The sequence below is a fragment of the Lathyrus oleraceus genome, chromosome 2, assembly GCF_024323335.1.
Source record: "Lathyrus oleraceus cultivar Zhongwan6 chromosome 2, CAAS_Psat_ZW6_1.0, whole genome shotgun sequence".
Lineage (NCBI taxonomy): Eukaryota > Viridiplantae > Streptophyta > Magnoliopsida > Fabales > Fabaceae > Lathyrus > Lathyrus oleraceus.
In genome coordinates this window covers 28,132,700-28,138,699 of record NC_066580.1, presented here as the reverse complement: position 1 = coordinate 28,138,699, position 6,000 = coordinate 28,132,700, and positions in this window count along the sequence as shown.

Below are 6,000 nucleotides of genomic sequence, written 5' to 3'. Positions count from 1 at the left end.
CATTCAGAGGCTTCCCCACATCTATTGCCAGATCATCCATCAATTTGGTCTTTTCCAGATGGTCTACCAGTCCATGCTCAATGAAGACGTCAGATAGCAATCTTCCCAGAGGAATGTAGGATCTGGGCTTCATGTTGTTTCTGGTTTCTCTGACCGAATCTCTCAGATATCTGAAAAGGAGAACAGGGAGAGAGATCTTCACACCCTTCTGAATGCAGTACAGAATGCATTTCTGGTCTGCATTGATGTAGTCAGAAGAGTTAGAGGCTGGACGGTGGTGAATGGTTCCCAGAATAATCTTCAGCCACACTCTGAGGTTCTGGTGCAGCTCCTTGTTCTTAGAAGGGTTTCCTTCAACGTTGGGTTTGAAGATTGTTGGGTTGATAACATCAGTAATGCGCTTTGACCTAGGAGGAATGTTGTAAATCCTTTTTCCTCCACTTCGCTCCATGTTCAACAAGGAGGCAATAGACCCTTCAGTAATAACAATCTTCACCCCCAGAACATATGAGACGATGAAGTTGTCATCTGCATCTGCATGTCTCCAGAACTCCTTGACGAGAAGTGGGTAAATAGGACCATAAAGCCTTTGGAAATAGTTTTCCCATCCTTGTTTACGAAGCTCTTCAGTGAGATCAACGCCATTCCTCTTCAAGTTTTCGAAATCAACAAGCGATTCGCACAACACATCCAAACCTTCAAAAGGAGTTGAAAGGTTGATATGGCGTTCTCGGTCAAGAACGTGAGGTTCTTTGTAAACAGGGGTGATGGTGACGCCTGTAACGGTTGGAGTTTGAGTGTTTGAGGTTTGAGCGGTAGAACTTGATTCCATTTGTTGTGAAAAGTTAAACACTTCTTGTTGTTGAGCGTCCATGGTGAAGAAGAAGATGAAGATTGCAGAACTTTCAGAGAATGCTTTGAGAGAGGTTTAGGGTTTTAGAGTGAGTGAGAGTGATAAGTGTGAAATGTGAGAAAAGTGTTTATATACTCTAAGTAAAACACATGCAAAACGACACACATTCCAGCGTTAGCACAAAAATCAAAATAGCACGTTTGGGGGGAAAAATGATTACAGCTAATTAATGAATGTCTAATCCCAATAGTACGCACACTGCTCTAGGAGATTTCAAACGTTCTGACCTTTGATTTCTTTTGACTTTAAGAACTCCGCCTTTGGAAAAAGATGTGGAAGAATCTCTGTTTTTCCATTCTTCATCTGATTTGACTGTATCCCGTAAGGCAGCTGAGGCTTGGCTCAAGGTGATCAAGAGAGGAAGAACTGTCCTTGGAAAAGGAGATTGTAGAACTTACCCTCAGTATGAAGAGTGGCTTCAAGGAAGAGTCGAAGAGTTTGGTCTGCCGTTTCCTATTGAAGAACCTTTGTATCCACTAACTCCTGAGCAGTCAACCATGGTGAGCCGAGAGGAGTATGACAAATTGAAGAATGCCATGGAGGAGCTTCAAACTGAAAACTCGGAGTTAAGTGTGAAGCTACAAGGCTGCATGCATCAATTCCATGAGGCAGAATATCAGAAGGGGGAAGCCGTCAGATTGCAAGGTGAAGCAGAGAGGAAATTAGTGGTGGAGGTGGACTTCTTCAGGAAGACAGACGAAGCCCTGAGATCGTCCAGTTCTGAGTTGAGGCGAGTCAAACAGCAGTTAACAGATGCTCTTGGTAAGCTAGCTGGTTAGCAAGAGCAATGGAATACATTTTCAGCTTCTAGGAAGGTAAAGGAGGAGGAGATGGTGGCCGAATTGACTGGTAAGATGGAGAAGTTGAAGATTTTGCTGAAGGAGAAGAGCAATGAGCTTCTGTGCGCCCGTTCAACCAATGGTCATATCACAGATCAACTCAACAAAGCTCAAGGACAGATTGAGGAACTCAAAGTGCTGGCAGGTTTGAAGAAATCCAGACTTGAAGAGGTATTCGGAGAAGATGATGGGAATTACTACAGAGAGCATATCAACGAGTTGGATGGAGTTATTCACAAGAGGAACCTGCTTATCCGGCATTTGACAGAATCTCCAGATCATCCTAACACAGTGGCACTACTGGCTGAAGTGAGAAGCAGTCCTTATGGGTTGTATACAAGAGGCTGATTCCTGATTTTTGTTCCTCTCTTTACTTATTGTATTGTAGTGATGATCCACAGGCTTGTTGTGGAGATCCTTTTTGATGAACTGTTGGCTAAGGCCTTTCCCTTCTTGAACTCATTTATATGATGGTTTTCCTTATTGCATCTTGATCTCAGAAGTTTATCCACAACTCGGTCTTCTTGCGTGAGACTGGAATCAAGGGGCAGAATACCCGTTGGAATTGATAAACATGTCATTGCATTTTCATATTCATTTGCATATCTTGCATAACAGGTACCGCTGCGGTGTTCTTATATTATTTGGTGTTCACTAGCAGGATAGCTGATTCAGGAATTCACCGGTACGGTACTCGCAGAAACCACCAGAGAGTAATGGAAAGCTTTCAAGAAGATCTAGCAGAGATGAGGACCAACATGACCCAATTCATGAGTATGATGCAAGGGGTAGTGCAAGGGCAAGAGGAACTCCGAGCCTTGGTCCAGAGACAAGAAACGGTGATTCCCCCTGTCGGTCAGAATCCGCCAGAAGGGACCCCTGTCGATGACGCTGCTGTTACCAACCCTGTCAACAACCATGCTACTGGTGACGAATTGCATGGTATTAGAATCAATGGACAACCCATCATTACAGAGGCTGATAATGCCCGAGCGGCACGTGCTCTAGTTCACCATCCTTCTCATTTGGTTAACAAGCAAGAAGATATGTTCACCATTCCCAGTGATGATGATGAATTTGGAAAGGCGGAAGAAAAAGATAGAAAGGTCGACGCCCTTGCTGAAAAGATTTGCGCCATGGAGTGCCAGAATTCTTTGCGTTTTGATGTTTCTAATATGGGTTTAGTTGATGGGTTGAGGATCCCTTACAAGTTCAAAGCACCATCTTTCGACAAGTATAATGGCACTTCTTGTCCCCGAACTCATGTGCAAGCTTACTACTGGAAGATATCCGCTTATACTAATGATGAAAAGATGTGGATGTACTTTTTCCAAGACAGCTTGTCTGGAGCCTCCTTGGATTGGTACATGGACTTGAGAAAAGAATCTGTCAGAAGCTGGAGTGAGTTAGGTGAAGCTTATCTGAGGCAGTACAAGCATAACATGGACATGGCTCCGAGTAGAACCCAGTTGCAGAGTTTGTTTCAGAAGACTGGTGAGAGTTTCAAGGAATACGCCCAGAGGTGGCGCGAGCTAGCTGCGAGAGTACAACCTCCGATGTTGGAGAGAGAATTGATTGATATGTTCATTGGAACCCTGCAAGGTGTATTCATGGATCGTATGGGAAGTTGCCCGTTTGGTAGTTTTTCGGATGTTGTGATTTATGGAGAAAGAACTGAAAGTCTTATCAAAGCGGAAAAAATCCAAGACCCTGGTTCTTCAAGTTCTTCAAGTGCTAAGAAATCATTTTCAGGGGCACCCAGAAGGAGAGAGGGTGAGACAAATGCTTTACATAATCAGAGAAATGGGAACAGAGGACAACAATACCGTCAAGTTGCTGCTGTGACTATTCCAGCAACCCAACCTCAACAACCGCAAATAGGACAACCACAACAACAACAACAACAACGCCAATTCCAACCGAGACAAAGAATGCCAGATCGTCACTTTGATCCGTTGCCAATGACTTATGCTGAATTACTCCCTGAACTGCTCAGGTTAAAGTTTGTTGAACTTCGCACTATGGCTCCATTAACAAGGATTCCCGCTGGTTATGATGCCAATGTCCGTTGTGATTTTCATTCTGGTGCGCCAGGGCACCACATCGAGAATTGTCAGGTTTTTCACCATAAAGTTCAAGATTTGATTGATGCCAAGACGATTAACTTTGCTCCTGTTCCGAATGTGGTGAATAATCCTATGCCTCAGCATGGAGGGCCCAGAGTAAACAGTGTGGAAGATGGGGAAAATTTGAACTTGGTAGTCGATGTTAATGATGTTCAGACTTCGTTGTTTATAGTGAAGGAACGTCTGCTAAGAGGGGGAGTGTTCTCGGGATGTGACAAGAATTGTTCAGATTGTGGTAATCATGAAAACGGCTGTGTGAAATTGAAAGAAGGTATCCAGGAATTGATGAATGAAGGTTGTTTACAGTTTGATCGAGTAGTGAAAGACCGTGAAGAGGTATCAACTGTTACCATTTACTTTACACCGTCAGAAGGTCCGGTACGTGCTCCAAGAACTATTAGTGCGCCTGTGACTATTGGTACTCCTGTGACCGTAGTTGCGCCTGTGACCATATCTGCTCCGGTGACTGTTGGTGTTCCCATGACTATTAATGCTCCAGTAACTATCAGTACTCCTACCACCATTGCTGCTTCTAGTGGAAGACTGTTTGAGAATAGTAGAGCAATTCCGTGGCAATATGACAATGCTGTTTGAAGAAATAAAAGACCAGAGAATCAGACCAGGTCAGTAAATCATACTCCAGTGACGATCAGTTCGTCAAATAAGACTCTAGTAACAGTTGGTTCGGCCGTGGGTAATGTGGGAGGACCCGGAGGATTTACAAGAAGTGGTCGTTTGTTTGCACCACAGGTCCCAAAGGATAACAATGTCGAGGCTCTTGCTAGAACAAAAGGAAAACAAGTTGTCATTGAAGAAGAACCAGTGCGAAAGGAAGTGCCCGAGGGTTCTTTTGAGAAAGACGTGGAGGAATTTATCAGAATTATCAAGAAGAGTGATTACAAGATCGTGGATCAGTTGAACCAGACGCCGTCAAAAATCTCTATTCTCTCTCTGTTGATGTGTTCCGAGGCGGATCGTAACGCCTTGTTGAAAATGTTGAATATGGCTTATGTACCTCAAGAGATTTCTGTCAACCAGCTTGAAGGTGCTATTGCAAATGTTAACATGAGACATGGTTTGGGATTCACGGATCTAGACTTGACACCTGAGGGTCGCAATCACAATAGAGCTCTGCATATCACGATGGAATGCAAAGGCGCGGTTTTGTCGCATGTTTTGATTGCTACCGGTTCTTCTTTGAATGTGCTGCCCAAAAAGGCTCTGAGTAAGCTTGATGCCGAAGGGGTTGTTCTCACACCAAGTGATCTTATTGTCCGTGCTTTTGATGGATCCAAGCGATCAGTTTTTGGTGAAGTCACGTTGCCTGTGAAGATCGGCCCGGAAGTGTTTAATATTGTCTTCTATGTGATGGACATTCAACCAGCATATTGTTGTCTGTTGGGGCGTCCCTGGATACATGGAGCCGGAGCAGTTTCTTCGACTCTCCACCAAAAGCTAAAATATGTGTGGGATGGTCAAGTTGTGACCGTGTGTGGCGAAGAGGACATCTTTGTGAGCCATTTATCCTCCTTCAAAGATGTGGAGATGGATGGCGAAATTCATGAAACTCTATGTCAAGCTTTTGAGACTGTCAGTATTGAGAAGGTGGCTTTTGTTGAACAGAAGAAACCAGATACCTCGATTGCGTCCTATAAGCAAGCTCTGGAGGTCATTCATTCAGGTAACGCGGAAGGCTGGGGCAAGATGATTGATGTGCCCGTAAAAGAAGACATGTTTGGCATTGGTTATCAGCCTTTTCAATCATCAGAGCAGGGTGTCCAGGATCAGAAAGGGCCGTGTACTTTCACTAGTGCTGGATTAATGAATCACGAGGATGTCTTCGCAACAGACAATGAAGATGGTGACAGTGATTGTGATATGGATAATTGGGTGCGCCCGTGTGCTCCAGGGGAGAAGATCAACAACTGGACTGCTGAAGAAATAGTCCAAGTTACTCTTCAGACAGAGTAATTTCCTTTTGTTTTGCATTTTGCATGAAAACCCTACGCTTTGCCCAAGGCGTAGTGGTTCATTGTAGGGCTACATCATGTTTTGAATTTTCAATGATTATCATCAATAAAGGACGTTTTGCAATCAAATTTGTGTTCACTGTCTTTCTGTT